The 13,202-nt window shown below is 33.6% G+C and overlaps 7 non-coding genes across 7 annotated transcripts; 3 read left to right on the top strand and 4 right to left on the bottom strand.

Moving 5' to 3' along the window:
* The first annotated feature begins 102 nt into the window (after nt 1-102).
* TRNAQ-CUG (transfer RNA glutamine (anticodon CUG)) lies at nt 103-174 on the top strand. Its single transcript has one exon. It is a non-coding gene; the product is annotated as a tRNA-Gln (tRNA).
* An 825-nt stretch (nt 175-999) lies between these two features.
* TRNAQ-UUG (transfer RNA glutamine (anticodon UUG)) lies at nt 1,000-1,071 on the bottom strand. Its single transcript has one exon. It is a non-coding gene; the product is annotated as a tRNA-Gln (tRNA).
* Nucleotides 1,072-3,509: 2,438 nt separating this feature from the next.
* Nucleotides 3,510-3,581, bottom strand: TRNAQ-UUG (transfer RNA glutamine (anticodon UUG)). Its single transcript has one exon. It is a non-coding gene; the product is annotated as a tRNA-Gln (tRNA).
* A 1,548-nt stretch (nt 3,582-5,129) lies between these two features.
* Nucleotides 5,130-5,201, top strand: TRNAQ-CUG (transfer RNA glutamine (anticodon CUG)). The gene has a single exon. It is a non-coding gene; the product is annotated as a tRNA-Gln (tRNA).
* Nucleotides 5,202-6,026: 825 nt separating this feature from the next.
* TRNAQ-UUG (transfer RNA glutamine (anticodon UUG)) lies at nt 6,027-6,098 on the bottom strand. The gene has a single exon. It is a non-coding gene; the product is annotated as a tRNA-Gln (tRNA).
* A 1,548-nt stretch (nt 6,099-7,646) lies between these two features.
* On the top strand, nt 7,647-7,718 carry TRNAQ-CUG (transfer RNA glutamine (anticodon CUG)). Its single transcript has one exon. It is a non-coding gene; the product is annotated as a tRNA-Gln (tRNA).
* Nucleotides 7,719-8,543: 825 nt separating this feature from the next.
* On the bottom strand, nt 8,544-8,615 carry TRNAQ-UUG (transfer RNA glutamine (anticodon UUG)). Its single transcript has one exon. It is a non-coding gene; the product is annotated as a tRNA-Gln (tRNA).
* Nucleotides 8,616-13,202: the final 4,587 nt, after the last annotated feature.

The following is a 13,202-nucleotide window of genomic DNA, read 5'->3' as shown; positions in this document are numbered from 1 at the left end:
ACTATGACCATTCAAATGAGATATCTTTTTATCAATATAAGAGAAGGACATCACTGATGCGCTCTCTTTTGTCTCAATGGAAAAGGCACTCTTGTGTGACAGGGTTCCATGGTGTAATGGTTAGCACTCTGGACTCTGAATCCAGCGATCCGAGTTCAAATCTCGGTGGGACCTACTACAATTATGAGATTCACTGTGTAACTCATTTTTTAGAATTTGGTCTAGAAAAAACCTAATATCAATGTTTTATACTGATGCGTATGAACGCATAAGTATGTATAGATGCATACATAGCTTTATCCATCTAGATAGCTGTTAGACAATATGAACATATCAATTATTCATAAACATAAATATTGAAGCTGAACCTAGAAACTGTTCTTTCACATCCACATTGTAAACATGAGTTTATTTTCCTTTCTCATCTATATGGCCAGTAATGAGATAGTTCATTTTTGCTGATTTCTTAGCTGACAACATGCTGGACTTACACAGTGCATTTCATTGTGAATTTCTTTGAAAGTGAATTTCAGATTCACACCTTTGACATGTCTTTCAAAAGATTCAACTTTATTGGTTGTGGATTTACTGTTGAAAATCAGTGTGTAAAATCTTTGTACGTCTGAATTTCAAGATTATTATTCAAACTGCACATCTTCGGTCCCCGTAATACAAAGTTTGACTCCTCAAGTTTTGTTTTAATGAATGCTTTGCAATTAAAAAGTTCCTTGTTCCCCTTATCAATAACAGTAAGATTTTAAAAAGTAATGTCGTGCATCAAGCCCCTGTGATGAGTTTGAGAAACCAGAGTGAGTTTGTAAAATCTCTCATTATTTTGAGCCATTTAGTTTCCAGGTATTGTAAAAATTCTATTATTTGCTCACATCTAGTAAACTTTTAGAGTATAATCAATAAATTAATTTTTCACCCTACCGGTATTAGATATGTGAAATTAATGAATACACTTGAAAGAAAATGATTTGGTCAAGAGTCATAAAATGGTCCCACCGAGATTTGAACTCGGATCATTGGATTCAAAGTCCAAAGTGCTAACCATTACACCATGGAACCTCCCATGTGAAAGGAGTGCAAACTGCTGCAGCAATGTGGAAATGTCAAAGTTTTTAATATTCTACTGTCAAAGAGAAACTGAATTGGATTGCTTTCCTAGTCTGGTAAACTTTTGCATATTGAACTATGTTGGGGAAGGATGTTGCCCAAAAGACTCAAATAACGTTATAACTCTGTTGAACAGTGGTTTTTATGTGAGATAATATTTTTCAATGAAAGATAAGTTGCCCCCTGAGGCAAATCTCTTCTGTCAAAATGGAAAGCTCACCCTGGTACGGGAGGGTGGATGGTGTCGTGGTTAGCACTCTGGACTCTGAAAACAGGGATCTGAGTACAAATTTCAGTGGGACTTATCTGAACATTACAATTTTCTTTTCCATTCAGTTCTTAGAAGTTTTATTTGGAACAACATCACATTTACTTATAAACATGTAAAAATCAACCTGTACATATGTATCTCTGTATATATAGCTATATGTCTCTGTATATTTATAGGAACATATAAACATATAGATTATAAAAATAAATATAATTAGTGGAGGTGAAAATCATGAACAGTTGTTGCCTCTCAGCATTTGAAACATGAGTTTCTACTTCTTTCTCTTTTATATGTCCTGAAATTGAGATAGTCACTTTTTACTCATTATTGATCCAACAATACAGTTGATGTATACAAAGCAAATCATATGATTTGTGAATGAAGTTCAAAAATGAGAATTTGATCAGTACCTGTCATGCCTCCGACCAAAAGCTTATATTTTACGATTGGAGATCAACTGTTGTAAATCAGCATGAAAAACATTTTCTTTTCACGATTTCCATACTAATATAAAACAACATTTTTACTAGCTGAATGAGATCATCATTTGGGTTCCTCTATGTTTGATTGAAGAAAACTTCTCATTCAAAATGTGCTATTTTCGCCTTATCAATAGCGGGAAAGCTTAAAAAAGTGATGCTGTGAATCACCCGTCTGAAATGCGTTTGAGAAAATCAGGATATGATTTTATAATGGCTAACTACTTTGTGAAGAAATTTGATGTCAAAGTATTGTAAAGTTTGTATTGATGTAACTTGTTCAAGCTGATGGACATTTTGAAAGCATTCAATAATTGACTCTTTCAAACTACTGGTGTTGGATTTGAGCTATCAATGAACAAAGATGAAGAAATGGAAAAGCTCAAGAGTAATAAAAAAAGTCCCTCCAAGGTTTCAAATCGGATCATTGGATGCAAAGTCCAAATTGCCAACCATTGCTCTATCGAGCCACCCATGCAGGAGACAGAGACATTGCTTCAGTAGTCTGGAAATGTAGACTGTTTTATTATGCTACAGGCAAAGATGAACATTGTGATATAACTTTTATATTCAGATAAACATTTGAATATTTAACACTTTTATAGAGAATATAGCTGAAAATAATCAAATCACATTAAATCTCTATCCACTATGACCATTCAAATGAGATATCTTTTTATCAATATAAGAGAAGGACATCACTGATGCGCTCTCTTTTGTCTCAATGGAAAAGGCACTCTTGTGTGAGAGGGTTCCATGGTGTAATGGTTAGCACTCTGAATCCAGCGATCCGAGTTCAAATCTCAGTGGGACCTACTACAATTATGAGATTCACTGTTTAACTCATTTTTTAGAATTTGGTCTAGAAAAAACCTAATATCAATGTTTTATACTGATGCGTATGAACGCATAAGTATGTATAGATGCATACATAGCTTTATCCATCTAGATAGCTGTTAGACAATATGAACATATCAATTATTCATAAACATAAATATTGAAGCTGAACCTAGAAACTGTTCTTTCACATCCACATTGTAAACATGAGTTTATTTTCCTTTCTCATCTATATGGCCAGTAATGAGATAGTTCATTTTTGCTGATTTCTTAGCTGACAACATGCTGGACTTACACAGTGCATTTCATTGTGAATTTCTTTGAAAGTGAATTTCAGATTCACACCTTTGACATGTCTTTCAAAAGATTCAACTTTATTGGTTGTGGATTTACTGTTGAAAATCAGTGTGTAAAATCTTTGTACGTCTGAATTTCAAGATTATTATTCAAACTGCACATCTTCGGTCCCCGTAATACAAAGTTTGACTCCTCAAGTTTTGTTTTAATGAATGCTTTGCAATTAAAAAGTTCCTTGTTCCCCTTATCAATAACAGTAAGATTTTAAAAAGTAATGTCGTGCATCAAGCCCCTGTGATGAGTTTGAGAAACCAGAGTGAGTTTGTAAAATCTCTCATTATTTTGAGCCATTTAGTTTCCAGGTATTGTAAAAATTCTATTATTTGCTCACATCTAGTAAACTTTTAGAGTATAATCAATAAATTAATTTTTCACCCTACCGGTATTAGATATGTGATATTAATGAATACACTTGAAAGAAAATGATTTGGTCAAGAGTCATAAAATGGTCCCACCGAGATTTGAACTCGGATCATTGGATTCAAAGTCCAACGTGCTAACCATTACACCATGGAACCTCCCATGTGAAAGGAGTGCAAACTGCTGCAGCAATGTGGAAATGTCAAAGTTTTTAATATTCTACTGTCAAAGAGAAACTGAATTGGATTGCTTTCCTATTCTGGTAAACTTTTGCATATTGAACTATGTTGGGGAAGGATGTTGCCCAAAAGACTCAAATAACGTTATAACTCTGTTGAACAGTGGTTTTTATGTGAGATAATATTTTTCAATGAAAGATAAGTTGCCCCCTGAGGCAAATCTCTTCTGTCAAAATGAAAAGCTCACCCTGGTACGGGAGGGTGGATGGTGTCGTGGTTAGCACTCTGGACTCTGAAAACAGGGATCTGAGTCCAAATTTCAGTGGGACTTATCTGAACATTACAATTTTCTTTTCCATTCAGTTCTTAGAAGTTTTATTTGGAACAACATCACATTTACTTATAAACATGTAAAAATCAACCTGTACATATGTATCTCTGTATATATAGCTATATGTCTCTGTATATTTATAGGAACATATAAACATATAGATTATAAAAATAAATATAATTAGTGGAGGTGAAAATCATGAACAGTTGTTGCCTCTCAGCATTTGAAACATGAGTTTCTACTTCTTTCTCTTTTATATGTCCTGAAATTGAGATAGTCACTTTTTACTCATTATTGATCCAACAATACAGTTGATGTATACAAAGCATATCATATGATTTCTGAATGAAGTTCAAAAATGAGAATTTGATCAGTACCTGTCATGCCTCCGACCAAAAGCTTATATTTTACGATTAGAGATCAACTGTTGTAAATCAGCATGAAAAACATTTTCTTTTCACGATTTCCATACTAATATAAAACAACATTTTTACTAGCTGAATGAGATCATCATTTGGGTTCCTCTATGTTTGATTGAAGGAAACTTCTAATTCAAAATGTGCTATTTTCGCCTTATCAATAGCGGGAAAGCTTAAAAAAGTGATGCTGTGAATCACCCGTCTGAAATGCGTTTGAGATAATCCGGATATTATTTTATAATGGCTAACTACTTTGTGAAGAAATTTGATGTCAAAGTATTGTAAAGTTTGTATTGATGTAACTTGTTCAAGCTGATGGACATTTTGAAAGCATTCAATAATTGACTCTTTCAACCTACTGGTGTTGGATTTGAGCTATCAATGAACAAAGATGAAGAAATGGAAAAGGTCAAGAGTAATAAAAAAAGTCCCTCCAAGGTTTCAAATCGGATCATTGGATGCAAAGTCCAAATTGCCAACCATTGCTCTATCGAGCCACCCATGCAGGAGACAGAGACATTGCTTCAGTAGTCTGGAAATGTAGACTGTTTTATTATGCTACAGGCAAAGATGAACATTGTGATATAACTTTTATATTCAGATAAACATTTGAATATTTAACACTTTTATAGAGAATACAGCTGAAAAGAATCAAATCACATTAAATCTCTATCCACTATGACCATTCAAATGAGATATCTTTTTATCAATATAAGAGAAGGTCATCACTGATGCGCTCTCTTTTGTCTCAATGGAAAAGGCACTCTTGTGTGACAGGGTTCCATGGTGTAATGGTTAGCACTCTGGACTCTGAATCCAGCGATCCGAGTTCAAATCTCGGTGGGACCTACTACAATTATGAGATTCACTGTGTAACTCATTTTTTAGAATTTGGTCTAGAAAAAACCTAATATCAATGTTTTATACTGATGCGTATGAACGCATAAGTATGTATAGATGCATACATAGCTTTATCCATCTAGATAGCTGTTAGACAATATGAACATATCAATTATTCATAAACATAAATATTGAAGCTGAACCTAGAAACTGTTCTTTCACATCCACATTGTAAACATGAGTTTATTTTCCTTTCTCATCTATATGGCCAGTAATGAGATAGTTCATTTTTGCTGATTTCTTAGCTGACAACATGCTGGACTTACACAGTGCATTTCATTGTGAATTTCTTTGAAAGTGAATTTCAGATTCACACCTTTGACATGTCTTTCAAAAGATTCAACTTTATTGGTTGTGGATTTACTGTTGAAAATCAGTGTGTAAAATCTTTGTACGTCTGAATTTCAAGATTATTATTCAAACTGCACATCTTCGGTCCCCGTAATACAAAGTTTGACTCCTCAAGTTTTGTTTTAATGAATGCTTTGCAATTAAAAAGTTCCTTGTTCCCCTTATCAATAACAGTAAGATTTTAAAAAGTAATGTCGTGCATCAAGCCCCTGTGATGAGTTTGAGAAACCAGAGTGAGTTTGTAAAATCTCTCATTATTTTGAGCCATTTAGTTTCCAGGTATTGTAAAAATTCTATTATTTGCTCACATCTAGTAAACTTTTAGAGTATAATCAATAAATTAATTTTTCACCCTACCGGTATTAGATATGTGATATTAATGAATACACTTGAAAGAAAATGATTTGGTCAAGAGTCATAAAATGGTCCCACCGAGATTTGAACTCGGATCATTGGATTCAAAGTCCAACGTGCTAACCATTACACCATGGAACCTCCCATGTGAAAGGAGTGCAAACTGCTGCAGCAATGTGGAAATGTCAAAGTTTTTAATATTCTACTGTCAAAGAGAAACTGAATTGGATTGCTTTCCTATTCTGGTAAACTTTTGCATATTGAACTATGTTGGGGAAGGATGTTGCCCAAAAGACTCAAATAACGTTATAACTCTGTTGAACAGTGGTTTTTATGTGAGATAATATTTTTCAATGAAAGATAAGTTGCCCCCTGAGGCAAATCTCTTCTGTCAAAATGAAAAGCTCACCCTGGTACGGGAGGGTGGATGGTGTCGTGGTTAGCACTCTGGACTCTGAAAACAGGGATCTGAGTACAAATTTCAGTGGGACTTATCTGAACATTACAATTTTCTTTTCAATTCAGTTCTTAGAAGTTTTATTTGGAACAACATCACATTTACTTATAAACATGTAAAAATCAACCTGTACATATGTATCTCTGTATATATAGCTATATGTCTCTGTATATTTATAGGAACATATAAACATATAGATTATAAAAATAAATATAATTAGTTGAGGTGAAAATCATGAACAGTTGTTGCCTCTCAGCATTTGAAACATGAGTTTCTACTTCTTTCTCTTTTATATGTCCTGAAATTGAGATAGTCACTTTTTACTCATTATTGATCCAACAATACAGTTGATGTATACAAAGCATATCATATGATTTCTGAATGAAGTTCAAAAATGAGAATTTGATCAGTACCTGTCATGCCTCCGACCAAAAGCTTATATTTTACGATTAGAGATCAACTGTTGTAAATCAGCATGAAAAACATTTTCTTTTCACGATTTCCATACTAATATAAAACAACATTTTTACTAGCTGAATGAGATCATCATTTGGGTTCCTCTATGTTTGATTGAAGGAAACTTCTCATTCAAAATGTGCTATTTTCGCCTTATCAATAGCGGGAAAGCTTAAAAAAGTGATGCTGTGAATCACCCGTCTGAAATGCGTTTGAGAAAATCAGGATATGATTTTATAATGGCTAACTACTTTGTGAAGAAATTTGATGTCAAAGTATTGTAAAGTTTGTATTGATGTAACTTGTTCAAGCTGATGGACATTTTGAAAGCATTCAATAATTGACTCTTTCAACCTACTGGTGTTGGATTTGAGCTATCAATGAACAAAGATGAAGAAATGGAAAAGGTCAAGAGTAATAAAAAAAGTCCCTCCAAGGTTTCAAATCGGATCATTGGATGCAAAGTCCAAATTGCCAACCATTGCTCTATCGAGCCACCCATGCAGGAGACAGAGACATTGCTTCAGTAGTCTGGAAATGTAGACTGTTTTATTATGCTACAGGCAAAGATGAACATTGTGATATAACTTTTATATTCAGATAAACATTTGAATATTTAACACTTTTATAGAGAATACAGCTGAAAAGAATCAAATCACATTAAATCTCTATCCACTATGACCATTCAAATGAGATATCTTTTTATCAATATAAGAGAAGGACATCACTGATGCGCTCTCTTTTGTCTCAATGGAAAAGGCACTCTTGTGTGACAGGGTTCCATGGTGTAATGGTTAGCACTCTGGACTCTGAATCCAGCGATCCGAGTTCAAATCTCGGTGGGACCTACTACAATTATGAGATTCACTGTGTAACTCATTTTTTAGAATTTGGTCTAGAAAAAACCTAATATCAATGTTTTATACTGATGCGTATGAACGCATAAGTATGTATAGATGCATACATAGCTTTATCCATCTAGATAGCTGTTAGACAATATGAACATATCAATTATTCATAAACATAAATATTGAAGCTGAACCTAGAAACTGTTCTTTCACATCCACATTGTAAACATGAGTTTATTTTCCTTTCTCATCTATATGGCCAGTAATGAGATAGTTCATTTTTGCTGATTTCTTAGCTGACAACATGCTGGACTTACACAGTGCATTTCATTGTGAATTTCTTTGAAAGTGAATTTCAGATTCACACCTTTGACATGTCTTTCAAAAGATTCAACTTTATTGGTTGTGGATTTACTGTTGAAAATCAGTGTGTAAAATCTTTGTACGTCTGAATTTCAAGATTATTATTCAAACTGCACATCTTCGGTCCCCGTAATACAAAGTTTGACTCCTCAAGTTTTGTTTTAATGAATGCTTTGCAATTAAAAAGTTCCTTGTTCCCCTTATCAATAACAGTAAGATTTTAAAAAGTAATGTCGTGCATCAAGCCCCTGTGATGAGTTTGAGAAACCAGAGTGAGTTTGTAAAATCTCTCATTATTTTGAGCCATTTAGTTTCCAGGTATTGAAAAAATTCTATTATTTGCTCACATCTAGTAAACTTTTAGAGTATAATCAATAAATTAATTTTTCACCCTACCGGTATTAGATATGTGAAATTAATGAATACACTTGAAAGAAAATGATTTGGTCAAGAGTCATAAAATGGTCCCACCGAGATTTGAACTCGGATCATTGGATTCAAAGTCCAAAGTGCTAACCATTACACCATGGAACCTCCCATGTGAAAGGAGTGCAAACTGCTGCAGCAATGTGGAAATGTCAAAGTTTTTAATATTCTACTGTCAAAGAGAAACTGAATTGGATTGCTTTCCTAGTCTGGTAAACTTTTGCATATTGAACTATGTTGGGGAAGGATGTTGCCCAAAAGACTCAAATAACGTTATAACTCTGTTGAACAGTGGTTTTTATGTGAGATAATATTTTTCAATGAAAGATAAGTTGCCCCCTGAGGCAAATCTCTTCTGTCAAAATGGAAAGCTCACCCTGGTACGGGAGGGTGGATGGTGTCGTGGTTAGCACTCTGGACTCTGAAAACAGGGATCTGAGTACAAATTTCAGTGGGACTTATCTGAACATTACAATTTTCTTTTCCATTCAGTTCTTAGAAGTTTTATTTGGAACAACATCACATTTACTTATAAACATGTAAAAATCAACCTGTACATATGTATCTCTGTATATATAGCTATATGTCTCTGTATATTTATAGGAACATATAAACATATAGATTATAAAAATAAATATAATTAGTGGAGGTGAAAATCATGAACAGTTGTTGCCTCTCAGCATTTGAAACATGAGTTTCTACTTCTTTCTCTTTTATATGTCCTGAAATTGAGATAGTCACTTTTTACTCATTATTGATCCAACAATACAGTTGATGTATACAAAGCAAATCATATGATTTGTGAATGAAGTTCAAAAATGAGAATTTGATCAGTACCTGTCATGCCTCCGACCAAAAGCTTATATTTTACGATTGGAGATCAACTGTTGTAAATCAGCATGAAAAACATTTTCTTTTCACGATTTCCATACTAATATAAAACAACATTTTTACTAGCTGAATGAGATCATCATTTGGGTTCCTCTATGTTTGATTGAAGAAAACTTCTCATTCAAAATGTGCTATTTTCGCCTTATCAATAGCGGGAAAGCTTAAAAAAGTGATGCTGTGAATCACCCGTCTGAAATGCGTTTGAGAAAATCAGGATATGATTTTATAATGGCTAACTACTTTGTGAAGAAATTTGATGTCAAAGTATTGTAAAGTTTGTATTGATGTAACTTGTTCAAGCTGATGGACATTTTGAAAGCATTCAATAATTGACTCTTTCAATCTACTGGTGTTGGATTTGAGCTATCAATGAACAAAGATGAAGAAATGGAAAAGCTCAAGAGTAATAAAAAAAGTCCCTCCAAGGTTTCAAATCGGATCATTGGATGCAACGTCCAAATTGCCAACCATTGCTCTATCGAGCCACCCATGCAGGAGACAGAGACATTGCTTCAGTAGTCTGGAAATGTAGACTGTTTTATTATGCTACAGGCAAAGATGAACATTGTGATATAACTTTTATATTCAGATAAACATTTGAATATTTAACACTTTTATAGAGAATATAGCTGAAAAGAATCAAATCACATTAAATCTCTATCCACTATGACCATTCAAATGAGATATCTTTTTATCAATATAAGAGAAGGACATCACTGATGCGCTCTCTTTTGTCTCAATGGAAAAGGCACTCTTGTGTGAGAGGGTTCCATGGTGTAATGGTTAGCACTCTGAATCCAGCGATCCGAGTTCAAATCTCAGTGGGACCTACTACAATTATGAGATTCACTGTTTAACTCATTTTTTAGAATTTGGTCTAGAAAAAACCTAATATCAATGTTTTATACTGATGCGTATGAACGCATAAGTATGTATAGATGCATACATAGCTTTATCCATCTAGATAGCTGTTAGACAATATGAACATATCAATTATTCATAAACATAAATATTGAAGCTGAACCTAGAAACTGTTCTTTCACATCCACATTGTAAACATGAGTTTATTTTCCTTTCTCATCTATATGGCCAGTAATGAGATAGTTCATTTTTGCTGATTTCTTAGCTGACAACATGCTGGACTTACACAGTGCATTTCATTGTGAATTTCTTTGAAAGTGAATTTCAGATTCACACCTTTGACATGTCTTTCAAAAGATTCAACTTTATTGGTTGTGGATTTACTGTTGAAAATCAGTGTGTAAAATCTTTGTACGTCTGAATTTCAAGATTATTATTCAAACTGCACATCTTCGGTCCCCGTAATACAAAGTTTGACTCCTCAAGTTTTGTTTTAATGAATGCTTTGCAATTAAAAAGTTCCTTGTTCCCCTTATCAATAACAGTAAGATTTTAAAAAGTAATGTCGTGCATCAAGCCCCTGTGATGAGTTTGAGAAACCAGAGTGAGTTTGTAAAATCTCTCATTATTTTGAGCCATTTAGTTTCCAGGTATTGAAAAAATTCTATTATTTGCTCACATCTAGTAAACTTTTAGAGTATAATCAATAAATTAATTTTTCACCCTACCGGTATTAGATATGTGAAATTAATGAATACACTTGAAAGAAAATGATTTGGTCAAGAGTCATAAAATGGTCCCACCGAGATTTGAACTCGGATCATTGGATTCAAAGTCCAAAGTGCTAACCATTAAACCATGGAACCTCCCATGTGAAAGGAGTGCAAACTGCTGCAGCAATGTGGAAATGTCAAAGTTTTTAATATTCTACTGTCAAAGAGAAACTGAATTGGATTGCTTTCCTAGTCTGGTAAACTTTTGCATATTGAACTATGTTGGGGAAGGATGTTGCCCAAAAGACTCAAATAACGTTATAACTCTGTTGAACAGTGGTTTTTATGTGAGATAATATTTTTCAATGAAAGATAAGTTGCCCCCTGAGGCAAATCTCTTCTGTCAAAATGGAAAGCTCACCCTGGTACGGGAGGGTGGATGGTGTCGTGGTTAGCACTCTGGACTCTGAAAACAGGGATCTGAGTACAAATTTCAGTGGGACTTATCTGAACATTACAATTTTCTTTTCCATTCAGTTCTTAGAAGTTTTATTTGGAACAACATCACATTTACTTATAAACATGTAAAAATCAACCTGTACATATGTATCTCTGTATATATAGCTATATGTCTCTGTATATTTATAGGAACATATAAACATACAGATTATAAAAATAAATATAATTAGTGGAGGTGAAAATCATGAACAGTTTTTGCCTCTCAGCATTTGAAACATGAGTTTCTACTTCTTTCTCTTTTATATGTCCTGAAATTGAGATAGTCACTTTTTACTCATTATTGATCCAACAATACAGTTGATGTATACAAAGCAAATCATATGATTTGTGAATGAAGTTCAAAAATGAGAATTTGATCAGTACCTGTCATGCCTCCGACCAAAAGCTTATATTTTACGATTGGAGATCAACTGTTGTAAATCAGCATGAAAAACATTTTCTTTTCACGATTTCCATACTAATATAAAACAACATTTTTACTAGCTGAATGAGATCATCATTTGGGTTCCTCTATGTTTGATTGAAGAAAACTTCTCATTCAAAATGTGCTATTTTCGCCTTATCAATAGCGGGAAAGCTTAAAAAAGTGATGCTGTGAATCACCCGTCTGAAATGCGTTTGAGAAAATCAGGATATGATTTTATAATGGCTAACTACTTTGTGAAGAAATTTGATGTCAAAGTATTGTAAAGTTCGTATTGATGTAACTTGTTCAAGCTGATGGACATTTTGAAAGCATTCAATAATTGACTCTTTCAATCTACTGGTGTTGGATTTGAGCTATCAATGAACAAAGATGAAGAAATGGAAAAGCTCAAGAGTAATAAAAAAAGTCCCTCCAAGGTTTCAAATCGGATCATTGGATGCAAAGTCCAAATTGCCAACCATTGCTCTATCGAGCCACCCATGCAGGAGACAGAGACATTGCTTCAGTAGTCTGGAAATGTAGACTGTTTTATTATGCTACAGGCAAAGATGAACATTGTGATATAACTTTTATATTCAGATAAACATTTGAATATTTAACACTTTTATAGAGATTATAGCTGAAAAGAATCAAATCACATTAAATCTCTATCCACTATGACCATTCAAATGAGATATCTTTTTATCAATATAAGAGAAGGACATCACTGATGCGCTCTCTTTTGTCTCAATGGAAAAGGCACTCTTGTGTGAGAGGGTTCCATGGTGTAATGGTTAGCACTCTGAATCCAGCGATCCGAGTTCAAATCTCAGTGGGACCTACTACAATTATGAGATTCACTGTGTAAATCATTTTTTAGAATTTGGTCTAGAAAAAACCTAATATCAATGTTTTATACTGATGCGTATGAACGCATAAGTATGTATAGATGCATACATAGCTTTATCCATCTAGATAGCTGTTAGACAATATGAACATATCAATTATTCATAAACATAAATATTGAAGCTGAACCTAGAAACTGTTCTTTCACATCCACATTGTAAACATGAGTTTATTTTCCTTTCTCATCTATATGGCCAGTAATGAGATAGTTCATTTTTGCTGATTTCTTAGCTGACAACATGCTGGACTTACACAGTGCATTTCATTGTGAATTTCTTTGAAAGTGAATTTCAGATTCACACCTTTGACATGTCTTTCAAAAGATTCAACTTTATTGGTTGTGGATTTACTGTTGAAAATCAGTGTGTAAAATCTTTGTACGTCTGAATTTCAAGATTA

The sequence above is a fragment of the Triturus cristatus genome, chromosome 5_2 (assembly GCF_964204655.1).
Source record: "Triturus cristatus chromosome 5_2, aTriCri1.1, whole genome shotgun sequence".
Lineage (NCBI taxonomy): Eukaryota > Metazoa > Chordata > Amphibia > Caudata > Salamandridae > Triturus > Triturus cristatus.
The sequence above is the reverse complement of the archived record's forward strand: the minus strand, read 5'-3'. Positions and strand labels throughout refer to the sequence as shown.